This window comes from Oncorhynchus masou, chromosome 13, assembly GCF_036934945.1.
Source record: "Oncorhynchus masou masou isolate Uvic2021 chromosome 13, UVic_Omas_1.1, whole genome shotgun sequence".
Lineage (NCBI taxonomy): Eukaryota > Metazoa > Chordata > Actinopteri > Salmoniformes > Salmonidae > Oncorhynchus > Oncorhynchus masou.
Genome location: NC_088224.1, coordinates 34,411,358 through 34,425,018, shown reverse-complemented (window position 1 = coordinate 34,425,018; position 13,661 = coordinate 34,411,358). Strand labels below are relative to the sequence as shown.

General features: G+C 41.2%; 1 protein-coding gene across 1 annotated transcript in view; it reads left to right on the top strand.

The window, feature by feature from the left end:
* Positions 1–229: 229 nt before the first annotated feature.
* Positions 230–13,661, top strand: part of LOC135552128 (zinc finger protein 516-like) — a 30,326-nt gene continuing 16,894 nt past the window's right edge. The window contains exon 1 of the mRNA XM_064983550.1: positions 230–300. The gene's annotated coding sequence lies outside the window, so the exon portion shown is untranslated. The remainder of the gene's footprint in view (positions 301–13,661) is intronic.

The window sequence follows — 13,661 nt, the reverse complement described above, 5'->3', positions numbered from 1 at the left end:
TAATGACATTTTATTGACACACTAGTTTGAAAAACATTTGGCTTGTATTGCCAACAATGGAAACCCACGAGTGTTCTCCTGTGAAATTCCATTCAGCCCACATAGGATTGCTGAGAGCTGTAATGAGGCTACGTGAGTCAGGGTAGCTAGCCTACTTTATTACACATCCAAAACAGAGATAACGTAACTATCAGCCACTGTGGAGGTGGCGTCACGCAGACATCTTCACTTTGAAGTATGCCATCGATGCACAGTCATCTACTCTGCCCTTAGGTTTTTAATAACATCAACAACGTACAGGTAAGAAGAGAACGATTATAGGCTGACATTACCTACATTTACAAGCGTTTTTATAAACGGTGATGGGTTCGCGGGTTATTTTACATAATTATTTGTTTATTTATTGGCGGTGGATGTCCGTGTAGAGGCAGTGTGGAGGGATTATTTAAACAGCGCATTCCATTGAAGAAATTAGATCAAATCTTGCCTAATTTTGTCATAAAATGTTTTTATACCTAGGTTACAGAAACTACGGTCTGGTGAAAGCTTAGGGCGGAGCTTAGCTCCTACTTTTTTGTTTTGATGCGTTTTTGTCTTGAAGCCTATTGCTTGTAACTGTCGAGTACTAAGCCGATTCTATTTCAAGGGTAGCGAGTCGAAACGGGACATGGAGACCATGATTAAACGACTCGCCTAAAATTTTGCACTTCGGGCATATTGAGCGCAGTAAGAAATCACGCCAGGAATTCATCTGGGAGCAGGAGGCTATAAACATATAATTGGAGGATTATCCCCGCTAAAATAATTGGACAACTTTTTAACGGATGTAGGCTACTGTCATCGCGTTTTTTTTTATTTATTCTAGTGTGTTAGGCTACTGGAGGACAGAACAAATTCGTTTAGCCCTTGATTATAGTCAGGTAAGGGACTTTTTTAACTTTAAAGATGGAAACAGACTCAAGTGATATTAGGTTATGCAACGAAAGTCCATATGCAAATATTTGCCATTGTTTTAATTATTGTTTTTCATGGTGTCCCCAAAAAGGTTGAGCACAAGTGCATTGTTCTGAAGAGGAGGGGATGAACCGTCCTTCAATGGTTAATTAATTCACAGTGCGAACTTGATGTTCAACAGGCAGCTTAGAAGGTTCTATAATATCTAGATCTATAATGTATATTGAAGACAACTTGACTTGATTATAGACAGCGTGTCATGTTTGACTTGACTCCACAAGATAACGAAAACAGGCTAGGCCTACTCTGCTGTCACACAATTGCTTATCCTTTTCACCATATATTTCTGCCTCTTTACATTCATAAGGCAGACTATTGGTGCTATCATTGTCAGTGCACATACACAAACTTGTGTTTGTGAGGGGCCCTAACAAGAAACAAGGCGCCTATTGTACAAGATCAGCAACAGATTACTAGAATTCTTTTTCTCTCCACTCGCTCAATGGCTTCTCAGTCTACTCCATCTGGACTGCCTAAAAACCCACACAGGCAACTTTAATATTTGAACGTCTTTGTCCTTCTTCAACTATTGCTGCTGTTTAACCTTCTCACCACAGTAAGGAGACCTATAACGAAAATATGGACAGTTTCTCTAAAGACAGTTAGACCGTCGCCATGTTGAGTTGTATTTCTGTATTGCAGGTAGGTATCCACACAGCATGCTGTAGAATAGTCAGCCATGTCCAGAGACACTAACACAACCCTTTCAAATCTAAGTCTTGTGATTAGGGAGAATTTACAAAACCTTCGGTCACCCAAGTAACAATGGCTTGGGTGACTTGCCTCCTGGATAGTCCTGCACTTTGAAAGAAAGCATAACAGTGTAGGCCTGATGCAGTGGACATAAAGCTTGGCAAAATAGGATGTGACATATAGTAATCTGATGATTAGAGGCCTGTAAAAGTAATGATGTGTGTGTATATAGATGGAGAAAGATGCCTGTAGATGGATCTGGATGGTTGAAAGACTGTCTGTCTTGTCTGTCTATCTCCAGGCCATCAGACTGTTAAACAGTCACCACAAGCCGGCCTCCGCCCAGTACCCTGCCCTGAACATAGTCACTGTTACTAGCTGACTACCACCCTGTACTCTACCCTGAACCTTAGAGACTCCTGCACTATGCACATAGTCATTGAACACTGGTCACTTTAGTAATGTTTACATACTGTTTTACCCCCTTCATGTGTATATCCTGTATTCTAGTCAAAGCTAATCCTATATAACTACTGCTGTACACACCTTTTCTATTCATATATTGTCCATAATGTCTATATACACCATCATGTATGTATGTGTGTATTTACATTTTTGGGATTTGTGTGAATTGTTAGGTATTGCTGCACTGTTGGAGCTAGAAACAAGTATTTCGCTGTACCTGTAATATTGGCAAAATATGTGTTCGAGACCAATAACATTTCATTTGATTTGACAGACATAAAGACAGACAGATATTTTTTTGTACAGACAGATGCAGACAGACAGATATTGTAGGTAGACAGGCAGACGGATACATAGGAGCTAGAGATAGATGGATGGGTAGATAATTATTTAAATAAACCCCCCCCCCCATACACACACCATCCCCCCGCGTGTGGCCAACATGTGGGGAGGTAATCCGGTGCTATTAGGGTAATCTTCTCAGCATGGCGATCAATCGGGAGTATGCTCAGCAACTATCAGGCAGGCAGAGTATTGCCGTCCCCCAAAAAATTAGGGGCAAGGAAAAATGATTTAATCATACAGATTAAGTGGGAGAGACGTGGCGGCTGGGGTGGGGTGGGGGCATGGCGGAGGGAGGTTGAGATTATTCAGTGATAGGGTTTATCTCGAGAGTTGTTTTGAAATCATGTGGATAGGTAGGATCTTGAAATCATTGCAGTTGTGTATTATTACCATGATGGGGGTATTCATGCCGCTTAGTGCTGCGGGTCAATGTATGGTACAGGACAACCTGCTTAAAAAAAAGATGACCTCATATAATCAATAGCCTAATAGTAATGGTTAACCCCCATCTAAGTCATTGTTATTATGCTGAATAGAAGTAGGATCCAATTTACAGCATTGTAGAAATTTACTGCACTTTACTGTAAGGTCAGTTTTCTGAATAACCTACCTCCTGTATCAGGCACAGGGTACAGTAGTGGCATCATTAGTAGTATGCAAATTCTCTGCTGTGCCACTGTGGACCACAAACTGAAAAACACCATTCATAGTCAAGAATGACAGTTTAGCATAACATCGTTGACATGTTTCAAACTCAGACCGTGAGGGTGCTTTTGCTTAAAGTTCTTTGTGCAATAATGTGTGTAAAGGCTGTAGAGAAAATAAGAGGGGTTTTGGTGTGTTATTTTTGCATGCTAATGACAGTGGGCAGTCAACATGTACTGTAGGTAAAAGAGAGAGAGAGAGAGCGAGAGAGAGAGAGCCGTGTGTGTGTGCGTGTGTGTGTGTGTGTGTGTGTGTGTGGAGAGAGCTCACTTGCGGCAGCTGTGTTTAGAACACACATGCTGGTGTCTGGTGAAGACCTTGGCTCTGGTCAGTTGGCAATGCCACAACTGAGAGCAATGTGGGCAAGGGACTTTGTTCTGGCATGGTGTGTGTTTTTTTTTGTGTGTGCTTGTGCATCCGTTAGTGTGTATGTGCATCAGAGAGATTATGCTGTAGGTGCATCTTCTCTTTGGATGTTGGTACTAAATAGAGTGACACAGGAGGATCGACTATCTAACCATAGAGGCTGTTCATGTGTCTGTCTTGGCAGCATTCAGGATGCTTACTGTTCCTGTTTTTGGCTAATTTTGGGATAATTTGAGCATTACCATGCTTCAAATGAAGTCCTGGTACAGTGCTTTCAATCAGGTTAAACAAATAACCAGATGGGTTTGAACAAAATGTATATACAGTACACAGTGGCACTTAAGGACCAATATTAGGCATCTTTAATTTTAAAAATCACTAAGGTCTCCCACTCTATACAGATGGGGAACATGTTGCCTGATTAGTGAATGGATATAGGTGCCAACATTTGTTATTCTACTTGCTATTCTGCAAATTAGGCCTAGTCAGTTAAGATAACTATATTGGGAGGTGTCATGTAGTTTTAAGCAACTGATTATTCATATGGTTTCATGCAAGTGGTTGCATTGTTACTTTTTAAATCTGCAAATTGCCTTGTGCTACTGCTAATACCAGGGGTGGGAAAACTACAGCCTGTGTTTTTTGTTTGTTTTTGTGGTAGATTTTTATTTTGGGTTAAAAAAAAACACTCCAGGCCACACTCAAATGTCTACAACTAGATAGAAAGCATGTAGAAATTATAATGGAACAATATAGTTCCAAAATAACTGCCCCTTTTCTGACCCTCATTGTTTTTGACAAATAAAATCGGTCCCCAAAAAAATCTGTGCAGCCCTCTGTTGAATTTCAAAATCCCGATGTGCCCCTCGAGCCAAAAGTTTGCCCACCCCTGACCTCTACGGTACATTGGATAGAGCCCCAAAAGTCTCTACAATCTGTATTGCTGAATCGTTACAGATTGCGCTATCGAAATGAAAGATAATTTCTGATTGAGTCTCCGCTAACGCTGGAACATTGCCTTTAAATTTCAATCACACTGTAATGCTGCGCTTCCGCAATACAGATTGAAAAAAAAACATTGTCACGAAGGCCGTTATTGTAGCTACACTTCATACGATGAAGTTAATATTCATATCTCTGACTTAATATAGCATTTAATGTATTATTCGTCCATTGCAAATGTGATTACAAACCATTCAGTTGAGTTGGTTCTGTTGTTTGGGTTGAAAACTGACATTGCGTTTACACAGACAAACTCCATCACCCTATTGATGCACGGTCTGCTATAACACTAGACTTGAATAAAAACCGATGTCCTCTGGAGTTGCTGAGCAACCTTTCTTTCTTTTTTTGTCCCATTTGAAATCAAGCTTATGTCACCTTTTCATATCTGAATTCCTGCCTGTTCTGTGTCAGTGCTTCATTCTTTTCTGTGTCTGATCATGCTTCCTTATGGTTGACGTTCAAATAGATGCATTACAGTTATGCAGACTTTCCAGCCATTCAATGATGACATTAATTGATCGATAAAATACTAAGGGAAGTCGATAAAGCAGTAAGACTGTGAGTTTACTCATTAAGGCAGCTCCGATCTATAGTGTTTCTCTTGGTCTGTCTGACTGTGGGTAAATACAAACTAACCAAGATTCATCAGCTGGGAAAACTCGTACTCCCATGGTTCTCCTCTCTCCTCCCACTATTGCTGTTGTATTGACCCCTTGGATTAATTTTCTTACGACAGGTGGCGTTACTTCTCCGCGACGCTCGTCCCTCAACCGACCTGTCTTGTAGGCCATGGAACTCATACTAACATTTTTGTATTCCCGAGCATCCGCCATTCAAAAATGAAAAAAATGTTCCTAATTTGAGATATCACCGCACTCTCGCATGACTCTCAATGAAATAACCAGAATAACTAGCTATATCATTGCAAACGCTGTGACAGTGATTTAATAGTTTGCAATTAAATAAAAACAAAGCAGAGCTATCTCCTGCAAAAGTTATGTACAAGGACGTCAGTCGCCAGTGCAGTGACTTGATCAGCGGCTTCGCTAACTATTGTAGCTAGGTTACAGACATATTTAGCTAGCTAGCTCTACATAAAAACCTTTTAACCTTTTAAAATTACCATGAAGTTGTAGACATGCAGGCCCAAACTTAAGAGGGACAGTTATCAGAAATCAGTCCGTTTCTCAGCAATCGCTAACGTTACGTTGTATCGTTGATTTAGCTGAGCACAGCAGTTTCATGAAAACTCAGTGTAAGCATTAGTACCACTACAGTATATTGCTAGCTAGCTTTTTTGGAAAGATTCAATATTGTGTATGGAGCACTAAATTGGTAGCTAGTTGGTTAGCAACATTGTTTCAGTGACTTGCTCAGCTAGCAAGCTAATGTTGGGCACATTTATGATAGCTTTCATGCCCATAGTCAAAATTCTGAAATACTTCCCATTGAAGTACAATAATCCTTAGCTACATGTAAAACTGGGTGACTTTCTACCCAAAAAACATTATTTACATATAAAAAACATTATTTACATATTCATTGTTTTAGCTTAGATCAACTGTTTTGAGGGAGACATGGGGATCAGCAGACAATGTTACCTACTGTAGGTAACAGTTTCAGATCTTATATAGCACATTGTAGCCAAACTCCTTTTGATCTATCCCATTACTCTTTGTGAGATACGAGACATATCACTGCAGGCGGAATCGTTGAGTTATCTGCCGTAAGACAATGCCCTTCGATTCTTATTTTCAGAATCACCATCCATTACAGCCAAAATAAAACATTTCAATGAGAAGACTTGAAGCCAAATTCTCTGAGGTAGGGGAGGGACACATATTGATTATGGGGCTGCCTTGTCTGTATTTCAATATACAGATGTAAAATCGTAATTTGATCATCTTGTTGCAGGAAAACTTTCCTGCATGTCAAGACATGTAAAACTTGTAGTGTATTTGAGGTTTACAGAGGCTTTTGAAGTTTGTAACTTCCACTTTGAAATTTCAGACTTGATTTTCAACCCCTACAAAAATGTCCATGAATTCTAATCCACATAATTCAAATGTCTTATTGCTGCAGGATTATTTTCCTGCTGTAGCAAACTGGCTCAAATTAAGATCTCACATCTGTAGGGAAAACACTGGTAATTTGTCCAGATGGGAGATGAGGAGGCGAGGCAGTCCCAGATCCCTTCTGTTCAGCCCTCTGAGACAGGGAGAAGAAGACAAGATTGGATGGGTGTCCGGTTACCTATACTATAGTCTTCCAATGAGGCGGTGTTGGAAAAGATGCTGCACCACCTCAGGGAACCTGATCCCGATGCAGCCAGCTGTAATTAAATGCACACATGAAATGAGGACCGATTTGGATACCACTTCATTAGAATGGTCCCCCACAAATGATGTTAAATGCTCAAACTGTACATTTTAAGCTCCAATGTGAAACGTTTTTGGGAGACCCAACCAAATTCACAGACATATCTGTAACGCACATTTCTTTCCCATTGAAAGCAAGTCTAAGAAGATGTAGATCTATTCTATGTGCGATATTTTTAGGCTTCCTGTTCTTAAGTTTTGCATCTTTTACTTTCGGTTTTATACACTAGCTGAAAATACAATATTTTTGGTTATTGAACATGTATTTCACAGCGGTTTTGATGGTACAATGATTCTCGACATTGCTTGTTTTGTCACATTAACTGAAATTAGGCTAACTATTATAATTTTGGCAACCAGGAAATGGTGGAGGGTGTTCTGCATATTGCACCTTTAAAAATGCAAGGAGGATCAAGGCACTCTCTAATTAAATTGCGTTGATTTGTATGGCATGTTGAAGGGAACAAGGATTAAAGACTGACACGTTTCGGCAGCATGGCCTTCATCAGGAAGTACACAGATGTACTTTGCACTTTGCACTTCTATTTACAAAAATACCTACTATTGTGTACCCTAGCAGTGATCCCACTCCTTCTTTCTACAAACTATTGGTTTTATTTAGTGACTGCAAGACTGCAAATGATTTAATAATACTGTTTTTAACAAGTAATTCAGCCTAACTATTGACCAACTAATATATATATATATATATATATATATATATTTTTTTTTTTTTTGTCTGTAAAAATGTTTCAGATATGGCATTTTATCATATTTGAAAAACTCCTGTCCTACATATTGACAATAGGATTTAATGATTTGGTTTATTTCAAGTAGAATTCACATTTGTTGACAACTCAATCCAATGCTAAACAAAATTGGTTGTTAATCTGTTGTCTTTGTGGGTAGTTACTTCCTGCTACATAAGAGTGATAGCTTAGATGTAGCCTATACAGCCTTAGGCTATATGTTTTACCGGCTTTAGACTGCAGTGCCTTTCATTTCATAATTATATAAGCTTTCCTTACTCTTTACTCTTACCATGACAGAGATGCATCTGAAAATGTTGTGCTTATTGCCAGGCTATACGATACTAGGATTATCACTATGTTTAGCACCATTTCAGCGTCAATTTCCACCAATTTCACCTACAATTTGATCAATCAGGAAATTGCCACGTATACTGTTATAAGTATACAATTAGCAAATTTACGCTCATTGTAATCTCTGTATAGTATTCTACAAAACATTAACCTGCCAGGCTGCCACTAATTAAATGTGAAAGATGTGCTGTCTGCGAAATCTGATGAATTGGATGAGATGGATCATATGTGTTGGGCCATAATACTTTAGATATTCTCATTTCGGTATTCGACCCTTGTAGCATTTCAAATGATTATATTCACTATGTTTGACAGAGAAACAGACAGAGGGTTGGATGGAGAGAGAGGGAGTCTGAGCTGACCTTACCATGATAATCTAATCCCTGTCGAGAGTGCTTTTTTTAGAGAGCAAGTTAATGCCACCAGATTATACTCCAGTGTCTCCCACACCGACCAATCGAGGCTGTAGAGATGGAGAGGTCTGTGCTGCACTGTCAGGCCCACCAGGAAAATACAGGAAACACCGGCTCATATACACAACATTCTGGAATTGCTCAAAATCTGGCTTTAAACTCACCTAGGGGAGCTATATGTGTGTGTGTCTGTGTGCATTTGCGTGCATTTTCTTCATTCCCTCAATCTCCATGCTCAAGATCCCTCCCTGGTTTACCTCCAGCACATTTCAGTGGTGTTGCAGGCCTGGAATGTTAAAAGGCAGCTCATTGAGCAGCTCATCACATGCTATCAAGAGTAATCCCTGTGTATTTGTTGTGTAACCGGGTGGAGCATTGCGCACACACACACACACACACACACACACACACACACACACACACACACACACACACACACACACACACACACACACACACACACACACACACACACACACACACACACACGCAGCAGCATAACCACACCAGCTGCTGGTTGCTTTAAGGGCCAGACATGCTGTGTGTTTGTACTAGTGCACATTTTTCACCTCTTATGCCATAATGTTAAAACAAAGAAGGAACATGAGACTTCATCATATATCTTACTCTTATTTTAACAATTACTTGAACCTTTTTGCTTTTCTGAGGGATATAGACTAGATCTTTTTGTTGATTTGGGGAAGCGGTGTTTCACTGTAGAATTAGGTTATAGTCGCAATGGGGACAAGACATACTTCCTAATTTCTGTTTAGCTTATAGAGATACTGTTTATAGATGTCAATCACACACATTTTGTGGACTACATCTATAAATGGTGTTTCTTACCCAGACATGCCGTTTCTTGTTTCCACACAATATTTGACACGTCTACTCAGTGGGCTGTGTTTCTGACACGTCTATAACACAGTGTTTCTGACACGTCTACAACACAGTGCTTCTCACACGTCTACAACACAGTGCTTCTCACACGTCTATAACACAGTGCTTCTCACACATCTATAACACAGTGCTTCTCACACGTCTATAACACAGTGCTACTGACACGTCTATAAAACCGTGCTTCTCACACGTCTATATAAATATAAATATATATATAAATAAATAAATAATATCCCATTTAGCAGACGCTTTTGTCCAAAGCGACTTACAAGTCGGCTGGGGCCACTACTTTTACATATGGGTGGCCCCAGCGGGAATCGAACCCACAACGCTTGGCGTTGCAAGCGCCATGCTCTACCGACTGAGCCACACAGGACTCGTGTCTATAAAACAGTGCTTCTCACACGTCTATAAAACAGTGCTTCTCACACGTCTATAAAACAGTGCTTCTCACACGTCTATAACACAGTGCTTCTCACACGTCTATAACACAGTGCTTCTCACACGTCTATAACACAGTGCTTCTCACACGTCTATAACACAGTGCTTCTCACACGTCTATAACACAGTGCTTCTCACACGTCTATAACACAGTGCTTCTCACACGTCTATAACACTGTGCTTCTCACACGTCTATAACACAGTGGGCCTCCAGGACGTGGATTAGGCAGACAGTGTAGAGCAGTGGTTCTTAACCTGGGTTCGATCGAACCCCAGGGGTTCGGTGAGTCAGTCTCAGTGGTTCGGCGGAGGTCAAGACACACATCCGATTCATATGATTCGTGATGACACGCCCAGCTTGGCCATCATTGGCTGCAGGTGATCACGCTACATCGCTTGGCCTATCTGTGCTGCAGGGAAATTGGTGCGCTCAGTAGTCGACTTGTGACTGTCGTGATGGTACGTCTTGTAATTTCTTTCTTAATATTTTAATCCCTTCATACTTACTATGTCGAGCAAAAAAAGAAAGTGGTCGGACGAATATGTACAATATGGATTCACATGTATAACGGAACGTGATGGGAGCCAGTGTCCTAACTGCATGATTTGCAATGCCAAGTTGAGCAATTCTAGTCTAGAACGTGCAAAACTAAGAGAACACTTCCTTAAGCTGCATGGAGATGGAAAATACAAGAACACAACGCTCGCAGAATTCGAGGTGAAGAGAGACAGATTCGATGAAAAGGCTACTCTGCCTGTTCTCGGCTTTGTACCCATCAACAAACCGATCCTCACAGCATCGTACGAAGTTGCTTACCTGATCGCAAAGCAGGGCAAACCACACACCATTGGTGAAACACTCATAAAACCAGCTGTGTTGAAGATGGTGAATATCATGCTGGGAAAAGAGGCTGCAGTTGAAGTTATCCCAAATTCCTCTTTCAAATGACACCATCAGCGACAGAATAGAGGACATGAGCAAAGACATCTTGACTCACGTAGTTGCAGATCTGATTTCAAGCCCGGCAAAATTCAGCCTTCAACTCGACAAGACCACAGACGTTTCCAATCTAAGCCAGCTTTCTGTATTCGTGCGCTATGTGAAAGACGACGTGATAAAGGAAGATTTTTTATTTTGTAAGCCTCTTACAACAACAACTAAGGCAGCCGATGTGAAGAAACTTGTGGATGACTTCTTCAAAGACTACAATCTTTCGTGGGATATGGTTTCTGCAGTTTGTTTGGACGGAGCTCCAGTCATGCTGGGAAGAAAGTCTGGTTTTGGTGCGCTAGTGAAAGCCGATGCACCACACATCATTGTTACGCATTGTATTCTGCACAGGCATGCGTTGGCAACAAAAACCTTGCCTCCAAAACTGGCAGAAGTATTACAAATTGTAGTGGAATGTGTGAACTATGTGCGAACTAGTGCTCTGCGGCATCCCATCTTCAGTGAGCTGTGTAAAGAAATGGGCTCTGAATTCGAGGTACTTCTGTACCATTCTAACGTTCGGTGGTTATCCCGGGGACAGGTACTGAATCGTGTTTTTGCCGTGCGTGTGGAATTAGCCCCGTTTTTGCAAGAGCACCAACATTGTCATGCAGATTGCTTCAAAATTTCTGAGTTCATTCTCATTTTAGCGTACATGGCCGATATCTTCGCAGCTCTCAATCATCTCAATCAAAAGATGCAGGGCGGTGGAGTCGACGTCATCGAAGCGGAGGAAAACCTGAAGGCTTTTCAAAAAAAGCTACCGTTATGGAAACGACGAACAGCGAACAATAACTTTGCAAACTTTCCCCTGCTGGACGACTGTGTAAGTAAGATCGAAGATGTATCTGGAATCTGAGACATTTCTGTAGCCGTGGAACTGAAGCAAGCAATTGCCACGCACTTAGATGAGCTTGCAAAGTCTTTCGACGGATACTTCCCTACAAGAGAGTCATATCCAGCATGGGTGAGACAGCCGTTCACATTTAGTGTTGAGACAACAGATGTCAATGATGAATTCCTCGATGAAATCATTGAAATTCAGCAGAGCCAGGTTCAACAGCAACTCTTCAGAACAACAACGCTTTCAACGTTTTGGTGTCAACAAATGGTAACGTACCCTGTTATTGCTGAGAAAGCTCTGGAGATTTTCATACCGTTTGTTACAACATATCTTTGCGAGCAATACTTTTCGCGGATGCTGGACATAAAAACGAAGAAAAGGAACAGACTTTGTTGCGAAAATGACATGAGAGTGGCACTTGCCAAGGTGAAGCCGCGCATTTCTGAACTGGTCTCTGAAAGACAACAGCAGAAGTCACACTGATTTGCAGTAAATATTAATTATTATGTTCTTGTTTTTGTGTGAAAATCATGTTTTGATGATATTGTTCTTTGAACACAGTGATGTTGATGCACGGTTCATTTTGTGCACCAGTCAAATATATACCTATGTTTTGAATTTGAAAAAATCATTTTATTTTTCCAATTAAGAAGGGTTCGGTGAATGCGCATATGAAACTGGTGGGGTTCAGTACCTCCAACAAGGTTAAGAACCACTGGTGTAGAGGGTGTTAGTCAGTGTGGCGGACGCTGGAGCTGCCGCGCGGCCTGGTAAACAATGCCTCGTTTAAAGGGCCTCTACACTGTAACCTCACCACGACAGACGGCTGTCATCCCCGTCGCCTCTCACACCTCTGTCTGTCTCTTTTTAGCTGGACATTGTAGCGGACCCTCTGTGGCCAAAATAGGGACACTTTGGGACCAAAGAGCATCCCTTTGTGATCAAAGTGGAGGCGTCTCCCTGCCTATCTCAATTGCTCAATTTACTATGGTTCTCGTTGTGTTTTATGTTGTCTTGGTCTCTTGTTTTGTATGCTGTCTTATGTATTTAAAAAAAAAAATCTTCCACCTACAAATGATCAAGGTGAAACACTGGGATAATTTCACCCAATCCCTAATTGACCCATAGTCTTTATGCATCTGAATTAATTGGATAGTTGTAAGCAATATCATAATAGCTGCACCTTGCCCTTTGATAAACTCACAGGAATTGTGTACTCCAATCCTTACAGATCTAGGAGGGAGTAGGGTCTAGAGGTTGATTTGGGATTGGGCAAGACACACATTTGGATCACTGACAGAACACACTGTATAGCATAACATTAGCATAAGGACTGTCACATGCTAGCACTAGTGGCTATGTTGGCACAACTTGCAGTTGGTTGAGAGAGCATATGTGGGTGACTTAATCATCACACACAGACAACACACTCACATACTCAGACACAGGTTCACTGGTGCGTGCACGCATAGCCACACACATGCATGTATTCACATACTGTCTCTCTCACACACACAGGCTCTTAGCTCAGCACCAGAGCCCTGGCCATGGGGAGTTTATGCTGAGCTGGTTTGGACGTCAGGCTGAATAAATGTGCGGACAGCTGACTGGACATGGCTATTCATCTGCCAAAGAAAAGAGAGCGGGAGAGAGGGACTGTACAGAAAAAGTCAGCTCATAGCAATATGTTTGGCTATCTGCGCCTGTGTGTATCATTCATCGACGTGTCCTGTTTTTTGTTTGTGTGTGTGTGTGTATCTTGAAGTCAATGTCACATCTCTGTTTTCATTGAATGTGTTATCTAGCTAGGCTAAAAGCCTATATCAGGGCTCTCCAACCCTGTTCCTGGAGAGCTACCCTCTTGTAGGCTTTCGCTACAACCCCAGTTGTAACTAACCTGATTCAGTTGATCAATCAGCTAATTATTACAAATCAGGTGTGCTAGATTAGGGTTGGAGTGAAAACCGACAGGTAGAGCTACCGATGGTAGCTCTCCGG